The sequence below is a fragment of the Lolium perenne genome, chromosome 5 (assembly GCF_019359855.2).
Source record: "Lolium perenne isolate Kyuss_39 chromosome 5, Kyuss_2.0, whole genome shotgun sequence".
In the NCBI taxonomy this organism is placed as follows: Eukaryota; Viridiplantae; Streptophyta; class Magnoliopsida; order Poales; family Poaceae; genus Lolium; species Lolium perenne.
In genome coordinates, this window is record NC_067248.2 from 265,163,576 (window position 1) to 265,184,088 (window position 20,513).

Genomic DNA, 20,513 nt, shown 5'->3' on the forward strand with positions numbered 1-20,513 from the left:
ACACCCTATCGTACATCCGTGTCAGCGGCGTCTAGGACCTGGATAGCATCGGGATGAAATAACCCTTGCAAAACCGAACAGTAAACTTGTTTGTTAGTTTGGGTTAGTCGTTTTGGGGGTGGAGAGTTTCAACACGTGTGAGGGGATGTGTGCGTACACTAAAATTTATATAGATCATGAGAAAGTGAAGTAATTTCATCTTAGATCCCAAAGAGATTTTCAATGCTTTCTAAACGGCCTCAATCGGAGCTTGTTCTTATTCATGTTGTTACTCTTAACTACTTCCCTCTTCTAGATGATGCCTATAATCAATTTCGTCACCGTATCTTCTCTAATGTGACACCAACACCCTATCGTAGACATCCGTATCAGCGGCGTCTAGGACCTGGATAGCATCGGGATGAAATAGCCCATGCAAAACCGAACAGTAAAAACAAAAAAAACTTGTTTTTTGCATACTTGTTTGTTACTTTGGGTTAGTCGTTTTGGGGGTCGAGAGTTTCAACACGTGTGAGGGGATGTGTGCGTACACTAAAATTTATATAGATCGTGAGAAAGTGAAGTAATTTCATCTTAGATCCCAAAGAGATTTTCAATGCTTTCTAAACGGCCTCAATCGGAGCTTGTTCTTATTCATGTTGTTACTCTTAACTACTTCCCTCTTCTAGATGATGCCTATAATCAATTTCGTCACCGTATCTTCTCTAATGTGACACCAACACCCTATCGTAGACATCCGTATCAGGGGCGTCTAGGACCTGGATAGCATCGGGATGAAATAGCCCATGCAAAACCGAACAGTAAAAACAAAAAAAACTTGTGTTTTTTGCATACTTGTTTGTTACTTTGGGTTAGTCGTTTTGGGGTCGAGAGTTTCAACACGTGTGAGGGGATGTGTGCGTACACTAAAATTTATATAGATCGTGAGAAAGTGAAGTAATTTCATCTGAGATCCCAAAGAGATTTTGAATGCTTTCTAAACGGCCTCAATCGGAGCTTGTTCTTATTCATGTTGTTACTCTTAACTACTTCCCTCTTCTAGATGATGCCTATAATCAATTTCGTCACCGTATCTTCTCTAATGTGACACCAACACCCTATCGTAGACATCCGTATCTGGGCGTCTAGGACCTGGATAGCATCGGGATGAAATAGCCCATGCAAAACCGAATAGTAAAAACAAAAAAAACTTGTTTTTTGCATACTTGTTTGTTACTTTGGGTTAGTCATTTTGGGGGTCGAGAGTTTCAACACGTGTGAGGGGATGTGTGCGTACACTAAAATTTATATAGATCGTGAGAAAGTGAAGTAATTTCATCTTAGATCCCAAAGAGATTTTCAATGCTTTCTAAACGGCCTCAATCGGAGCTTGTTTTATTCATGTTGTTACTCTTAACTACTTCCCTCTTCTAGATGATGCCTATAATCAATTTCGTCACCGTATCTTCTCTAATGTGACACCAACACCCTATCGTAGACATCCGTATCTGGAGCGTCTAGGATCTGGATAGCATCGGGATGAAATAGCCCATGCAAAACCGAACAGTAAAAACAAAAAAAACTTGTGTTTTTTGCATACTTGTTTGTTACTTTGGGTTAGTCGTTTTGGGGGTCGAGAGTTTCAACACGTGTGAGGGGATGTGTGCGTACACTAAAATTTATATAGATCGTGAGAAAGTGAAGTAATTTCATCTTAGATCCCAAAGAGATTTTCAATGCTTTCTAAACGGCCTCAATCGGAGCTTGTTCTTATTCATGTTGTTACTCTTAACTACTTCCCTCTTCTAGATGATGCCTATAATCAATTTCGTCACCGTATCTTCTCTAATGTGACACCAACACCCTATCGTAGACATCCGTATCAGGGGCGTCTAGGACCTGGATAGCATCGGGATGAAATAACCCATGCAAAACCGAACAGTAAAAACAAAAAAAAAACTTGTGTTTTTTGCATACTTGTTTGTTACTTTGGGTTAGTCGTTTTGGGGGTCGAGAGTTTCAACACGTGTGAGGGGATGTGTGCGTACACTAAAATTTATATAGATCGTGAGAAAGTGAAGTAATTTCATCTTAGATCCCAAAGAGATTTTCAATGCTTTCTAAACGGCCTCAATCGGAGCTTGTTCTTATTCATGTTGTTACTCTTAACTACTTCCCTCTTCTAGATGATGCCTATAATCAATTTCATCACCGTATCTTCTCTAATGTGACACCAACACCCTATCGTAGACATCCGTGTCTGGGCGTCTAGGACCTGGATAGCATCGGGATGAAATAACCCATGCAAAACCGAACAGTAAAAACAAAAAAAAACTTGTGTTTTTTGCATACTTGTTTGTTACTTTGGGTTAGTCATTTTGGGGGTCGAGAGTTTCAACACATGTGAGGGGATGTGTGCGTACACTAAAATTTATATAGATCGTGAGAAAGTGAAGTAATTTCATCTTAGATCCCAAAGAGATTTTCAATGCTTTCTAAACGGCCTCAATCGGAGCTTGTTCTTATTCATGTTGTTACTCTTAACTACTTCCCTCTTCTAGATGATGCCTATAATCAATTTCGTCACCGTATCTTCTCTAATGTGACACCAACACCCTATCGTAGACATCCGTATCAGCGGCGTCTAGGACCTGGATAGCATCGGGATGAAATAGCCCATGCAAAACCGAACAGTAAAAACAAAAAAAACTTGTTTTTTGCATACTTGTTTGTTACTTTGGGTTAGTCGTTTTGGGGGTCGAGAGTTTCAACACGTGTGAGGGGATGTGTGCGTACACTAAAATTTATATAGATCGTGAGAAAGTGAAGTAATTTCATCTTAGATCCCAAAGAGATTTTCAATGCTTTCTAAACGGCCTCAATCGGAGCTTGTTCTTATTCATGTTGTTACTCTTAACTACTTCCCTCTTCTAGATGATGCCTATAATCAATTTCGTCACCGTATCTCTCTAATGTGACACCAACACCCTATCGTAGACATCCGTATCAGGGGCGTCTAGGACCTGGATAGCATCGGGATGAAATAGCCCATGCAAAACCGAACAGTAAAAACAAAAAAAACTTCTGTTTTTTGCATACTTGTTTGTTACTTTGGGTTAGTCGTTTTGGGGGTCGAGAGTTTCAACACGTGTGAGGGGATGTGTGCGTACACTAAAATTTATATAGATCGTGAGAAAGTGAAGTAATTTCATCTGAGATCCCAAAGAGATTTTCAATGCTTTCTAAACGGCCTCAATCGGAGCTTGTTCTTATTCATGTTGTTACTCTTAACTACTTCCCTCTTCTAGATGATGCCTATAATCAATTTCGTCACCGTATCTTCTCTAATGTGACACCAACACCCTATCGTAGACATCCGTATCAGGGGCGTCTAGGACTGGATAGCATCGGGATGAAATAGCCCATGCAAAACCGAACAGTAAAAACAAAAAAAACTTGTTTTTTTTGCATACTTGTTTGTTACTTTGGGTTAGTCATTTTGGGGGTCGAGAGTTTCAACACGTGTGAGGGGATGTGTGCGTACACTAAAATTTATATAGATCGTGAGAAATTGAAGTAATTTCATCTTAGATCCCAAACAGATTTTCAATGCTTTCTAAACGGCCTCAATCGGAGCTTGTTTTATTCATGTTGTTACTCTTAACTACTTCCCTCTTCTAGATGATGCCTATAATCAATTTCGTCACCGTATCTTCTCTAATGTGACACCAACACCCTATCGTAGACATCCGTATCTGGAGCGTCTAGGACCTGGATAGCATCGGGATGAAATAGCCCATGCAAAACCGAACAGTAAAAACAAAAAAACTTGTGTTTTTTGCATACTTGTTTGTTACTTTGGGTTAGTCGTTTTGGGGGTCGAGAGTTTCAACACGTGTGAGGGGATGTGTGCGTACACTAAAATTTATATAGATCGTGAGAAAGTGAAGTAATTTCATCTTAGATCCCAAAGAGATTTTCAATGCTTTCTAAACGGCCTCAATCGGAGCTTGTTCTTATTCATGTTGTTACTCTTAACTACTTCCCTCTTCTAGATGATGCCTATAATCAATTTCGTCACCGTATCTTCTCTAATGTGATACCAACACCCTATCGTAGACATCCGTATCTGGGGCGTCTAGGACCTGGATAGCATCGGGATGAAATAACCCATGCAAAACCGAACAGTAAAAACAAAAAAAACTTGTGTTTTTTGCATACTTGTTTGTTACTTTGGGTTAGTCGTTTTGGGGGTCAAGAGTTTCAACACGCGTGAGGGGATGTGTGCGTACACTAAAATTTATATAGATCGTGAGAAAGTGAAGTAATTTCATCTTAGATCCCAAAGAGATTTTCAATGCTTTCTAAACGGCCTCAATCGGAGCTTGTTCTTATTCATGTTGTTACTCTTAACTACTTCCCTCTTCTAGATGATGCCTATAATCAATTTCGTCACCGTATCTTCTCTAATGTGACACCAACACCCTATCGTAGACATCCGTATCAGGGACGTCTAGGACCTGGATAGCATCGGGATGAAATAGCCCATGCAAAACCGAACAGTAAAAACAAAAAAAACTTGTTTTTTTTGCATACTTGTTTGTTACTTTGGGTTAGTCGTTTTGGGGGTCGAGAGTTTCAACACGTGTGAGGGGATGTGTGCGTACACTAAAATTTATATAGATCGTGAGAAAGTGAAGTAATTTCATCTTAGATCCCAAAGAGATTTTCAATGCTTTCTAAACGGCCTCAATCGGAGCTTGTTCTTATTCATGTTGTTACTCTTAACTACTTCCCTCTTCTAGATGATGCCTATAATCAATTTCGTCACCGTATCTTCTCTAATGTGACACCAACACCCTATCGTAGACATCCGTATCAGGGGCGTCTAGGACCTGGATAGCATCGGGATGAAATAGCCCATGCAAAACCGAACAGTAAAAAAAAAAAAAAACTTGTGTTTTTTGCATACTTGTTTGTTACTTTGGGTTAGTTGTTTTGGGGGTCGAGAGTTTCAACACGTGTGAGGGGATGTGTGCGTACACTAAAATTTATATAGATCGTGCGAAAGTGAAGTAATTTCATCTTAGATCCCAAAGAGATTTTCAATGCTTTCTAAACGGCCTCAATCGGAGCTTGTTCTTATTCATGTTGTTACTCTTAACTACTTCCCTCTTCTAGATGATGCCTATAATCAATTTCGTCACCGTATCTTCTCTAATGTGACACCAACACCCTATCGTAGACATACGTATCTGGGGCGTCTAGGACCTGGATAGCATCGGGATGAAATAGCCCATGCAAAACCGAACAGTAAAAACAAAAAAAACTTGTTTTTTTTTGCATACTTGTTTGTTACTTTGGGTTAGTCATTTTGGGGGTCGAGAGTTTCAACACGTGTGAGGGGATGTGTGCGTACACTAAAATTTATATAGATCGTGAGAAATTGAAGTAATTTCATCTTAGATCCCAAAGAGATTTTCAATGCTTTCTAAACGGCCTCAATCGGAGCTTGTTTTATTCATGTTGTTACTCTTAACTACTTCCCTCTTCTAGATGATGCCTATAATCAATTTCGTCACCGTATCTTCTCTAATGTGACACCAACACCCTATCGTAGACATCCGTATCTGGAGCGTCTAGGACCTGGATAGCATCGGGATGAAATAGCACATGCAAAACCGAACAGTAAAAACAAAAAAAAAACTTGTGTTTTTTGCATACTTGTTTGTTACTTTGGGTTAGTCGTTTTGGGGGTCGAGAGTTTCAACACGTGTGAGGGGATGTGTGCGTACACTAAAATTTATATAGATCGTGAGAAAGTGAAGTAATTTCATCTTAGATCCCAAAGAGATTTTCAATGCTTTCTAAACGGCCTCAATCGGAGCTTGTTCTTATTCATGTTGTTACTCTTAACTACTTCCCTCTTCTAGATGATGCCTATAATCAATTTCGTCACCGTATCTTCTCTAATGTGATACCAACACCCTATCGTAGACATCCGTATCTGGGGCGTCTAGGACCTGGATAGCATCGGGATGAAATAACCCATGCAAAACCGAACAGTAAAAACAAAAAAAACTTGTGTTTTTTGCATACTTGTTTGTTACTTTGGGTTAGTCGTTTTGGGGGTCAAGAGTTTCAACACGCGTGAGGGGATGTGTGCGTACACTAAAATTTATATAGATCGTGAGAAAGTGAAGTAATTTCATCTTAGATCCCAAAGAGATTTTCAATGCTTTCTAAACGGCCTCAATCGGAGCTTGTTCTTATTCATGTTGTTACTCTTAACTACTTCCCTCTTCTAGATGATGCCTATAATCAATTTCGTCACCGTATCTTCTCTAATGTGACACCAACACCCTATCGTAGACATCCGTATCAGGGGCGTCTAGGACCTGGATAGCATCGGGATGAAATAGCCCATGCAAAACCGAACAGTAAAAACAAAAAAAACTTGTTTTTTTTGCATACTTGTTTGTTACTTTGGGTTAGTCGTTTTGGGGGTCGAGAGTTTCAACACGTGTGAGGGGATGTGTGCGTACACTAAAATTTATATAGATCGTGAGAAAGTGAAGTAATTTCATCTTAGATCCCAAAGAGATTTTCAATGCTTTCTAAACGGCCTCAATCGGAGCTTGTTCTTATTCATGTTGTTACTCTTAACTACTTCCCTCTTCTAGATGATGCCTATAATCAATTTCGTCACCGTATCTTCTCTAATGTGACACCAACACCCTATCGTAGACATCCGTATCAGGGGCGTCTAGGACCTGGATAGCATCGGGATGAAATAGCCCATGCAAAACCGAACAGTAAAAAAAAAAAAAACTTGTGTTTTTTGCATACTTGCTTGTTACTTTGGGTTAGTTGTTTTGGGGGTCGAGAGTTTCAACACGTGTGAGGGGATGTGTGCGTACACTAAAATTTATATAGATCGTGCGAAAGTGAAGTAATTTCATCTTAGATCCCAAAGAGATTTTCAATGCTTTCTAAACGGCCTCAATCGGAGCTTGTTCTTATTCATGTTGTTACTCTTAACTACTTCCCTCTTCTAGATGATGCCTATAATCAATTTCGTCACCGTATCTTCTCTAATGTGACACCAACACCCTATCGTAGACATACGTATCTGGGGCGTCTAGGACCTGGATAGCATCGGGATGAAATAGCCCATGCAAAACCGAACAGTAAAAAAAAAAAACTTGTTTTTTTGCATACTTGTTTGTTACTTTGGGTTAGTCATTTTGGGGGTCGAGAGTTTCAACACGTGTGAGGGGATGTGTGCGTACACTAAAATTTATATAGATCGTGAGAAATTGAAGTAATTTCATCTTAGATCCCAAAGAGATTTTCAATGCTTTCTAAACGGCCTCAATCGGAGCTTGTTTTATTCATGTTGTTACTCTTAACTACTTCCCTCTTCTAGATGATGCCTATAATCAATTTCGTCACCGTATCTTCTCTAATGTGACACCAACACCCTATCGTAGACATCCGTATCTGGAGCGTCTAGGACCTGGATAGCATCGGGATGAAATAGCCCATGCAAAACCGAACAGTAAAAACAAAAAAAACTTGTGTTTTTTGCATACTTGTTTGTTACTTTGGGTTAGTCGTTTTGGGGGTCGAGAGTTTCAACACGTGTGAGGGGATGTGTGCGTACACTAAAATTTATATAGATCGTGAGAAAGTGAAGTAATTTCATCTTAGATCCCAAAGAGATTTTCAATGCTTTCTAAACGGCCTCAATCGGAGCTTGTTCTTATTCATGTTGTTACACTTAACTACTTCCCTCTTCTAGATGATGCCTATAATCAATTTTGTCACCGTATCTTCTCTAATGTGATACCAACACCCTATCGTAGACATCTGTATCTGGGGCGTCTAGGACCTGGATAGCATCGGGATGAAATAACCCATGCAAAACCGAACACTAAAAACAAAAAAAAAACTTGTGTTTTTTGCATACTTGTTTGTTACTTTGGGTTAGTCGTTTTGGGGGTCGAGAGTTTCAACACGTGTGAGGGGATGTGTGCGTACACTAAAATTTATATAGATCGTGAGAAACTGAAGTAATTTCATCTTAGATCCCAAAGAGATTTTCAATGCTTTCTAAACGGCCTCAATCGGAGCTTGTTCTTATTCATGTTGTTACTCTTAACTACTTCCCTCTTCTAGATGATGCCTATAATCAATTTCGTCACCGTATCTTCTCTAATGTGACACCAACACCCTATCGTAGACATCCGTATCAGGGGCGTCTAGGACCTGGATAGCATCGGGATGAAATAGCCCATGCAAAACCGAACAGTAAAAACATAAAAAAAACTTGTGTTTTTTGCATACTTGTTTGTTACTTTGGGTTAGTCGTTTTGGGGGTCGAGAGTTTCAACACGTGTGAGGGGATGTGTGCGTACACTAAAATTTATATAGATCGTGAGAAAGTGAAGTAATTTCATCTTAGATCCCAAAGAGATTTTCAATGCTTTCTAAACGGCCTCAATCGGAGCTTGTTCTTATTCATGTTGTTACTCTTAACTACTTCCCTCTTCTAGATGATGCCTATAATCAATTTCGTCACCGTATCTTCTCTAATGTGACACCAACACCCTATCGTAGACATCCGTATCTGTGGCGTCTAGGACCTGGATAGCATCGGGATGAAATAGCCCATGCAAAACCGAACAGTAAAAACAAAAAAACTTGTTTTTTTTGCATACTTGTTTGTTACTTTGGGTTAGTCATTTTGGGGGTCGAGAGTTTCAACACGTGTGAGGGGATGTGTGCGTACATTAAAATTTATATAGATCGTGAGAAAGTGAAGTAATTTCATCTTAGATCCCAAAGAGATTTTCAATGCTTTCTAAACGGCCTCAATCGGAGCTTGTTCTTATTCATGTTATTACTCTTAACTACTTCCCTCTTCTAGATGATGCCTATAATCAATTTCGTCACCGTATCTTCTCTAATGTGACACCAACACCCTATCGTAGACATCCGTATCTGGGGCGTCTAGGACCTGGATAGCATCGGGATGAAATAGCCCATACAAAACCGAACAACAAAAAACAAAAAAAAACTTGTGTTTTTTGCATACTTGTTTGTTACTTTGGGTTAGTCGTTTTGGGGGTCGAGAGTTTCAACACGTGTGAGGGGATGTGTGCGTACACTAAAATTTATATAGATCGTGAGAAAGTGAAGTAATTTCATCTTAGATCCCAAAGAGATTTTCAATGCTTTCTAAACGGCCTCAATCGGAGCTTGTTCTTATTCATGTTGTTACTCTTAACTACTTCCCTCTTCTAGATGATGCCTATAATCAATTTCGTCACCGTATCTTCTCTAATGTGACACCAACACCCTATCGTAGACATCCGTATCCGGGCGTCTAGGACCTGGATAGCATCGGGATGAAATAGCCCATGCAAAACCGAACAGTAAAAACAAAAAAAACTTGTTTTTTGCATACTTGTTTGTTACTTTGGGTTAGTCGTTTTGGGGGTCGAGAGTTTCAACACGTGTGAGGGGATGTGTGCGTACACTAAAATTTATATAGATCGTGAGAAAGTGAAGTAATTTCATCTTAGATCCCAAAGAGATTTTCAATGCTTTCTAAACGGCCTCAATCGGAGCTTGTTCTTATTCATGTTGTTACTCTTAACTACTTCCCTCTTCTAGATGATGCCTATAATCAATTTCGTCACCATATCTTCTCTAATGTGACACCAACACCCTATCGTAGACATCCGTATCTGGGGCGTCTAGGACCTGGATAGCATCGGGATGAAATAGCCCATGCAAAACCGAACAAGAAAAACAAAAAAAAACTTGTGTTTTTTGCATACTTGTTTGTTACTTTGGGTTAGTCATTTTGGGGGTCGAGAGTTTCAACACGTGTGAGGGGATGTGTGCGTACACTAAAATTTATATAGATCGTGAGAAAGTGAAGTAATTTCATCTTAGATCCCAAAGAGATTTTCAATGCTTTCTAAACGGCCTCAGTCGGAGCTTGTTCTTATTCATGTTGTTACTCTTAACTACTTCCCTCTTCTAGATGATGCCTATAATCACTTTCGTCACCGTATCTTCTCTAATGTGACACCAACACCCTATCGTAGACATCCGTATCTGGGGCGTCTAGGACCTAGATAGCATCGGGATGAAATAGCCCATACAAAACCGAACAGTAAAAACAAAAAAAACTTGTGTTTTTTGCATACTTGTTTGTTACTTTGGGTTAGTCATTTTGGGGGTCGAGAGTTTCAACACGTGTGAGGGGATGTGTGCGTACACTAAAATTTATATAGATCGTGAGAAAGTGAAGTAATTTCATCTTAGATCCCAAAGAGATTTTCAATGCTTTCTAAACGGCCTCAATCGGAGCTTGTTCTTATTCATGTTGTTACTCTTAACTACTCCCCTCTTCTAGATGATGCCTATAATCAATTTCGTCACCGTATCTTCTCTAATGTGACACCAACACCCTATCGTAGACATCCGTATCTGGGGCGTCTAGGACCTGGATAGCATCGGGATGAAATAGCCCATACAACACCCACCATAAAAAACAAAAAAAACTTGTGTTTTTTGCATACTTGTTTGTTACTTTGGGTTAGTCATTTTGGGGGTCGAGAGTTTCAACACGTGTGAGGGGATGTGTGCGTACACTAAAATTTATATAGATCGTGAGAAAGTGAAGTAATTTCATCTTAGATCCCAAAGAGATTTTCAATGCTTTCTAAACGGCCTCAATCGGAGCTTGTTCTTATTCATGTTGTTACTCTTAACTACTTCCCTCTACTAGATGATGCCTATAATCAATTTCGTCACCGTATCTTCTCTAATGTGACACCAACACCCTATCGTAGACATCCGTATCTGGGGCGTCTAGGACCTGGATAGCATCGGGATGAAATAGCCCATACAAAACCGAACAGTAAAAACAAAAAAAACTTGTGTTTTTTGCATACTTGTTTGTTACTTTGGGTTAGTCGTTTTGGGGGTCGAGAGTTTCAACACGTGTGAGGGGATGTGTGCGTACACTAAAATTTATATAGATCATGAGAAAGTGAAGTAATTTCATCTTAGATCCCAAAGAGATTTTCAATGCTTTCTAAACGGCCTCAATCGGAGCTTGTTCTTATTCATGTTGTTACTCTTAACTACTTCCCTCTTCTAGATGATGCCTATAATCAATTTCGTCACCGTATCTTCTCTAATGTGACACCAACACCCTATCGTAGACATCCGTATCTGGGGCGTCTAGGACCTGGATAGCATCGGGATGAAATAGCCCATGCAAAACCGAATAGTAAAAACAAAAAAAACTTGTGTTTTTTGCATACATGTTTGTTACTTTGGGTTAGTCATTTTGGGGGTCGAGAGTTTCAACACGTGTGAGGGGATGTGTGCGTACACTAAAATTTATATAGATCGTGAGAAAGTGAAGTAATTTCATCTTAGATCCCAAAGAGATTTTCAATGCTTTCTAAACGGCCTCAATCGGAGCTTGTTCTTATTCATGTTGTTACTCTTAACTACTTCCCTCTTCTAGATGATGCCTATAATCAATTTCGTCACCGTATCTTCTCTAATGTGACACCAACACCCTATCGTAGACATCCGTATCTGGGGCGTCTAGGACCTGGATAGCATCGGGATGAAATAGCCCATACAAAACCGAACAGTAAAAACAAAAAAACTTGTGTTTTTTTGCATACTTGTTTGTTACTTTGGGTTAGTCGTTTTGGGGGTCGAGAGTTTCAACACGTGTGAGGGGATGTGTGCGTACACTAAAATTTATATAGATCGTGAGAAAGTGAAGTAATTTCATCTTAGATCCCAAAGAGATTTTCAATGCTTTCTAAACGGCCTTAGTCGGAGCTTGTTCTTATTCATGTTGTTACTCTTAACTACTTCCCTCTTCTAGATGATGCCTATAATCACTTTCGTCACCGTATCTTCTCTAATGTGACACCAACACCCTATCGTAGACATCCGTATCAGGGGCGTCTAGGACCTGGATAGCATCGGGATGAAATAGCCCATGCAAAACCGAACAGTAAAAACAAAAAAAAAACTTGTGTTTTTTGCATACTTGTTTGTTACTTTGGGTTAGTCGTTTTGGGGGTCGAGAGTTTCAACACGTGTGAGGGGATGTGTGCGTACACTAAAATTTATATAGATCGTGAGAAAGTGAAGTAATTTCATCTTAGATCCCAAAGAGATTTTCAATGCTTTCGAAACGGCCTCAATCGGAGCTTGTTCTTATTCATGTTGTTACTCTTAACTACTCCCCTCTTCTAGATGATGCCTATAATCAATTTCGTCACCGTATCTTCTCTAATGTGACACCAACACCCTATCGTAGACATCCGTATCTGGGGCGTCTAGGACCTGGATAGCATCGGGATGAAATAGCCCATGCAAAACCGAACAGTAAAAACAAAAAAAACTTGTGTTTTTTGCATACTTGTTTGTTACTTTGGGTTAGTCATTTTGGGGGTCGAGAGTTTCAACACGTGTGAGGGGATGTGTGCGTACACTAAAATTTATATAGATCGTGAGAAAGTGAAGTAATTTCATCTTAGATCCCAAAGAGATTTTCAATGCTTTCTAAACGGCCTCAATCGGAGCTTGTTCTTATTCATGTTGTTACTCTTAACTACTTCCCTCTTCTAGATGATGCCTATAATCAATTTCGTCACCGTATCTCATCTAATGTGACACCAACACCCTATCGTAGACATCTGTATCTGGGGCGTCTAGGACCTGGATAGCATCGGGATGAAGTAGCCCATGCAAAACCGAACAGTAAAAACAAAAAAAAACTTGTGTTTTTTGCATACTTGTTTGTTACTTTGGGTTAGCCGTTTTGGGGGTCGAGAGTTTCAACACGTGTGAGGGGATGTGTGCGTACATTAAAATTTATATAGATCGTGAGAAAGTGAAGTAATTTCATCTTAGATCCCAAAGAGATTTTCAATGCTTTCTAAACGGCCTCAATCGGAGCTTGTTCTTATTCATGTTGTTACTCTTAACTACTTCCCTCTTCTAGATGATGCCTATAATCAATTTCATCACCGTATATTCTCTAATGTGACACCAACACCCTATCGTAGACATCCGTATCTGGGGCGTCTAGGACCTGGATAGCATCGGGATGAAATAGCCCATGCAAAACCGAACAGTAAAAACAAAAAACTTGTTTTTTTTGCATACTTGTTTGTTACTTTGGGTTAGTCGTTTTGGGGTCGAGAGTTTCAACACGTGTGAGGGGATGTGTGCGTACATTAAAATTTATATAGATCGTGAGAAAGTGAAGTAATTTCATCTTAGATCCCAAAGAGATTTTCAATGCTTTCTAAACGGCCTCAATCGGAGCTTGTTCTTATTCATGTTGTTACTCTTAACTACTTCCCTCTTCTAGATGATGCCTATAATCAATTTCGTCACCGTATCTTCTCTAATGTGACACCAACACCCTATCGTAGACATCCGTATCTGGGGCGTCTAGGACCTGGATAGCATCGGGATGAAATAGCCCATGTAAAACCGAACAGTAAAAACAAAAAAAACTTGTTTTTTTGCATACTTGTTTGTTACTTTGGGTTAGTCATTTTGGGGGTCGAGAGTTTCAACACGTGTGAGGGGATGTGTGCGTACACTAAAATTTATATAGATCGTGAGAAAGTGAAGTAATTTCATCTTAGATCCCAAAGAGATTTTCAATGCTTTCTAAACGGCCTCAATCGGAGCTTGTTCTTATTCATGTTGTTACTCTTAACTACTTCCCTCTTCTAGATGATGCCTATAATCAATTTCGTCACCGTATCTTCTCTAATGTGACACCAACACCCTATCGTAGACATCCGTATCAGGGGCGTCTAGGACCTGGATAGCATCGGGATGAAATAGCCCATGCAAAACCGAACAGTAAAAACAAAAACAAAACTTGTGTTTTTTGCATACTTGTTTGTTACTTTGGGTTAGTCGTTTTGGGGGTCGAGAGTTTCAACACGTGTGAGGGGATGTGTGCGTACATTAAAATTTATATAGATCGTGAGAAAGTGAAGTAATTTCATCTTAGATCCCAAAGAGATTTTCAATGCTTTCTAAACGGCCTCAATCGGAGCTTGTTCTTATTCATGTTGTTACTCTTAACTACTTCCCTCTTCTAGATGATGCCTATAATCAATTTCGTCACCGTATCTTCTCTAATGTGACACCAACACCCTATCGTAGACATCCGTATCTGGGGCGTCTAGGACCTGGATAGCACCGGGATGAAATAGCCCATGCAAAACCGAACAGTAAAAACAAAAAAACTTGTTTTTTTTGCATACTTGTTTGTTACTTTGGGTTAGTCATTTTGGGGGTCGAGAGTTTCAACACGTGTGAGGGGATGTGTGCGTACACTAAAATTTATATAGATCGTGAGAAAGTGAAGTAATTTCATCTTAGATCCCAAAGAGATTTTCAATGCTTTCTAAACGGCCTCAATCGGAGCTTGTTCTTATTCATATTGTTACTCTTAACTACTTCCCTCTTCTAGATGATGCCTATAATCAATTTCGTCACCGTATCTCATCTAATGTGACACCAACACCCTATCGTAGACATCCGTATCTGGGGCGTCTAGGACCTGGATAGCATCGGGATGAAATAGCCCATGCAAAACCGAACAGTAAAAACAAAAAAAAACTTGTGTTTTTTGCATACTTGTTTGTTACTTTGGGTTAGCCGTTTTGGGGGTCGAGAGTTTCAACACGTGTGAGGGGATGTGTGCGTACATTAAAATTTATATAGATCGTGAGAAAGTGAAGTAATTTCATCTTAGATCCCAAAGAGATTTTCAATGCTTTCTAAACGGCCTCAATCGGAGCTTGTTCTTATTCATGTTGTTACTCTTAACTACTTCCCTCTTCTAGATGATGCCTATAATCAATTTCATCACCGTATCTTCTCTAATGTGACACCAACACCCTATCGTAGACATCCGTATCTGGGGCGTCTAGGACCTGGATAGCATCGGGATGAAATAGCCCATGCAAAACCGAACAGTAAAAACAAAAAAAACTTGTTTTTTTTTGCATACTTGTTTGTTACTTTGGGTTAGTCGTTTTGGGGGTCGAGAGTTTCAACACGTGTGAGGGGATGTGTGCGTACATTAAAATTTATATAGATCGTGAGAAAGTGAAGTAATTTCATCTTAGATCCCAAAGAGATTTTCAATGCTTTCTAAACGGCCTCAATCGGAGCTTGTTCTTATTCATGTTGTTACTCTTAACTACTTCCCTCTTCTAGATGATGCCTATAATAAATTTCGTCACCGTATCTTCTCTAATGTGACACCAACACCCTATCGTAGACATCCGTATCTGGGGCGTCTAGGACCTGGATAGCATCGGGATGAAATAGCCCATGCAAAACCGAACAGTAAAAACAAAAAAACTTGTTTTTTTGCATACTTGTTTGTTACTTTGGGTTAGTCATTTTGGGGGTCGAGAGTTTCAACACGTGTGAGGGGATGTGTGCGTACACTAAAATTTATATAGATCGTGAGAAAGTGAAGTAATTTCATCTTAGATCCCAAAGAGATTTTCAATGCTTTCTAAACGGCCTCAATCGGAGCTTGTTCTTATTCATGTTGTTACTCTTAACTACTTCCCTCTTCTAGATGATGCCTATAATCAATTTCGTCACCGTATCTCATCTAATGTCACACCAACACCCTATCGTAGACATCCGTATCTGGGGCGTCTAGGACCTGGATAGCATCGGGATGAAATAGCCCATGCAAAACCGAACAGTAAAAACAAAAAAAAAACTTGTGTTTTTTGCATACTTGTTTGTTACTTTGGGTTAGTCGTTTTGGGGGTCGAGAGTTTCAACACGTGTGAGGGGATGTGTGCGTACATTAAAATTTATATAGATCGTGAGAAAGTGAAGTAATTTCATCTTAGATCCCAAAGAGATTTTCAATGCTTTCTAAACGGCCTCAATCGGAGCTTGTTCTTATTCATGTTGTTACTCTTAACTACTTCCCTCTTCTAGATGATGCCTATAATCAATTTCATCACCGTATCTTCTCTAATGTGACAGCAACACCCTATCGTAGACATCCGTATCTGGGGCATCTAGGACCTGGATAGCATCGGGATGAAATAGCCCATGCAAAACCGAACAGTAAAAACAAAAAAAACTTGTTTTTTTTGCATACTTGTTTGTTACTTTGGGTTAGTCATTTTGGGGGTCGAGAGTTTCAACACGTGTGAGGGGATGTGTGCGTAAACTAAAATTTATATAGATCGTGAGAAAGTGAAGTAATTTCATCTTAGATCCCAAAGAGATTTTCAATGCTTTCTAAACGGCCTCAATCGGAGCTTGTTCTTATTCATGTTGTTACTCTTAACTACTTCCCTCTTCTAGATGATGCCTATAATAAATTTCGTCACCGTATCTTCTCTAATGTGACACCAACACCCTATCGTAGACATCCGTATCAGGGGCGTCTAGGACCTGGATAGCATCGGGATGAAATAGCCCATGCAAAACCGAACAGTAAAAACAAAAAAAAACTTGTGTTTTTTGCATACTTGTTTGTTACTTTGGGTTAGTCGTTTTGGGGGTCGAGAGTTTCAACACGTGTGAGGGGATGTGTGCGTACATTAAAATTTATATAGATCGTGAGAAAGTTAAGTAATTTCATCTTAGATCCCAAAGAGATTTTCAATGCTTTCTAAACGGCCTCAATCGGAGCTTGTTCTTATTCATGTTGTTACTCTTAACTACTTCCCTCTTCTAGATGATGCCTATAATCAATTTCATCACCGTATCTTCTCTAATGTGACAGCAACACCCTATCGTAGACATCCGTATCTGGGGCATCTAGGACCTGGATAGCATCGGGATGAAATAGCCCATGCAAAACCGAACAGTAAAAACAAAAAAAACTTGTTTTTTTTTGCATACTTGTTTGTTACTTTGGGTTAGTCATTTTGGGGGTCGAGAGTTTCAACACGTGTGAGGGGATGTGTGCGTAAACTAAAATTTATATAGATCGTGAGAAAGTGAAGTAATTTCATCTTAGATCCCAAAGAGATTTTCAATGCTTTCTAAACGGCCTCAATCGGAGCTTGTTCTTATTCATGTTGTTACTCTTAACTACTTCCCTCTTCTAGATGATGCCTATAATAAATTTCGTCACCGTATCTTCTCTAATGTGACACCAACACCCTATCGTAGACATCCGTATCTGGGGCGTCTAGGACCTGGATAGCATCGGGATGAAATAGCCCATGCAAAACCGAACACTAAAAACAAAAAAAAACTTGTGTTTTTTGCATACTTGTTTGTTACTTTGGGTTAGTCGTTTTGGGGGTCGAGAGTTTCAACACGTGTGAGGGGATGTGTGCGTACATTAAAATTTATATAGATCGTGAGAAAGTTAAGTAATTTCATCTTAGATCCCAAAGAGATTTTCAATGCTTTCTAAACGGCCTCAATCGGAGCTTGTTCTTATTCATGTTGTTACTCTTAACTACTTCCCTCTTCTAGATGATGCCTATAATAAATTTCGTCACCGTATCTTCTCTAATGTGACACCAACACCCTATCGTAGACATCCGTATCTGGGGCGTCTAGGACCTGGATAGCATCGGGATGAAATAGCCCATGCAAAACCGAACAATAAAACAAAAAAAAAAAAAAACTTGTTTTTTTGCATACTTGTTTGTTACTTTGGGTTAGTCATTTTGGGGGTCGAGACTTTCAACACGTGTGAGGGGATGTGTGCGTACACTAAAATTTATATAGATCGTGAGAAAGTGAAGTAATTTCATCTTAGATCCCAAAGAGATTTTCAATGCTTTCTAAACGGCCTCAATCGGAGCTTGTTCTTATTCATGTTGTTACTCTTAACTACTTCCCTCTTCTAGATGATGCCTATAATCAATTTCGTCACCGTATCTCATCTAATGTGACACCAACACCCTATCGTAGACATCCGTATCTGGGGCGTCTAGGACCTGGATAGCATCGGGATGAAATAGCCCATGCAAAACCGAACAGTAAAAACAAAAAAAAAACTTGTGTTTTTTGCATACTTGTTTGTTACTTTGGGTTAGTCGTTTTGGGGGTCGAGAGTTTCAACACGTGTGAGGGGATGTGTGCGTACATTAAAATTTATATAGATCGTGAGAAAGTGAAGTAATTTCATCTTAGATCCCAAAGAGATTTTCAATGCTTTCTAAACGGCCTCAATCGGAGCTTGTCCTTATTCATGTTGTTACTCTTAACTACTTCCCTCTTCTAGATGATGCCTATAATCAATTTCATCACCGTATCTTCTCTAATGTGACAGCAACACCCTATCGTAGACATCCGTATCTGGGGCGTCTAGGACCTGGATAGCATCGGGATGAAATAGCCCATGCAAAACCGAACAGTAAAAACAAAAAAAACTTGTTTTTTTTTGCATACTTGTTTGTTACTTTGGGTTAGTCATTTTGGGGGTCGAGAGTTTCAACACATGTGAGGGGATGTGTGCGTAAACTAAAATTTATATAGATCGTGAGAAAGTGAAGTAATTTCATCTTAGATCCCAAAGAGATTTTCAATGCTTTCTAAACGGCCTCAATCGGAGCTTGTTCTTATTCATGTTGTTACTCTTAACTACTTCCCTCTTCTAGATGATGCCTATAATCAATTTCGTCACCGTATCTTCTCTAATGTGACACCAACACCCTATCGTAGACATCCATATCTGGGGCGTCTAGGACCTGGATAGCATCGGGATGAAATAGCCTGTTGTGGGTATGCTTCATGGGTGTACCATCGACAGTGCCTAGATCCGGCAAGCCCGGGTGGCCCACAGACGGTGATGAGGCATGTGGCCATCGGGCGGCCCAGTTGCTGTTGATCATGAAGGAAGAAGTCCAGCCCAGGATCAGCAGGCCGGATCCGTACCGACATAGGAGTAACCCGGATCCATGGAGGCCCATGAGGAACCCGGATCCAGTACGACGTATATGGAAGGCGGATCCGTGACGTGCACGGCAATATATTGTACCGTAGCTAGGTTATCTGTAATCCGGCTAGGACTCTCCATGTAAACCCTAGATCCGAGCGCCTTTATAAGCTGGATCCCGGGAGCCCTAGAGGCACAACCACAACTCATTGTAACAACGCGAAAGCGCCCAGATAATTCCAGACAAGCAGCAGTAGGCCCTGTCATCGTGCAGGTGTTCCGAAGCTGGGTAACTCGCGTACCACCGTCCCGTGTGCACTCCGCCCTATGGCCCCTACTTCTTCTCCCCCTCGTGAGGATCCCTCCTCCGAGGTACCGTCGATTAGGCAACGACAGTTGGCGCCACCGTGGGGCCCGTGGCGTGGAGGCCGGAACCGGGAGGGTTCCGCCATGGGAAGCTACGACGACACCATCGCTGTGGGGCGCGTCCTTTACGCCGGAAATCTGCCGATCGTCCCTCCGGATGAGTGCTGGATTCCGGCTAGGACAAACCCCGTCAAGCTCTCCATCGTCCCAATTGGCGGCATTCACATCTTCATCGGGGAAACCGTCGATTCCGACGGAAACCCACTGGTAAGTAGCGCAGACGCGACCGCCGCAGAGCTGGACGCTGTCGCGAAGATCCGATCTGAGACGCAGGAGCTTCCCAAGGAAGATTCCGCCTTGGATCTGGAAATTTCAAAGCCCACCCAATCCGCCCCTGAGCAGGAAACAAAGGTGGAAGACCAATGCAGATCCGCCTGGGTCTCCCAGGTGTTAGAAAAGCAGAGGTGCCACTTCGTACACTTCTTGGCCCATACCGCGGAACCGCCCCTCAAGAAGACGGAGCTGGTCCCGAGCAGGTAGAGGCACCGGAAAATGGCGCAGATCCGGATCGGCTCAGCTCGTCGGAGAAAGCGAAGCTCCGGTTGAAGAGTCGATTTTGGGCAATCCGAGCCCAATTTCCGGAGACACCCCGTCCATGGAATCGATGACTTCGTCCGCAAGCTAGGGGAGTATGGTTTCGGCGATCAGCTGAAGTCGACTCCGCCCAGCCTAAGCAGGTTCTCGCAACGGTAGCAGTCACTGGGACAACCTGGATCTCGGAGACCAAGTCAGCCAATCCGACCCTCAACCATCCCAACAAGGATCTCCAATGTCTCGGTGCGACCCCAAAGGGATTCTTCCTGAGGAAATCCTGTCACAGAGGAGGTGGCCGCGCGAGCAGTTCTTAACACACCTATAACCCCGGGCGACGCCGCAGATCCGGAGGCTCTAGAGACCGCCGTAGAAGGAAATGCTGGCCACGGCCAAGAGGCTCGCCGATACCGAAGCTGCGTTAAAGGTAGGAAGGGCAGATCATGCACTGGCCGGAAAACTTCGACAGACAGACCGCGAGATTACCGCCACACTCGAGCAGGTCAAGAGCATGAGGGCTGAGTGGGAAGTAAAGATGATCTATGCGCAGCGGAGGCCGATCGTATTGTTAGAGAAGCAATTCCGCCTCGCAGATACCCTTCAA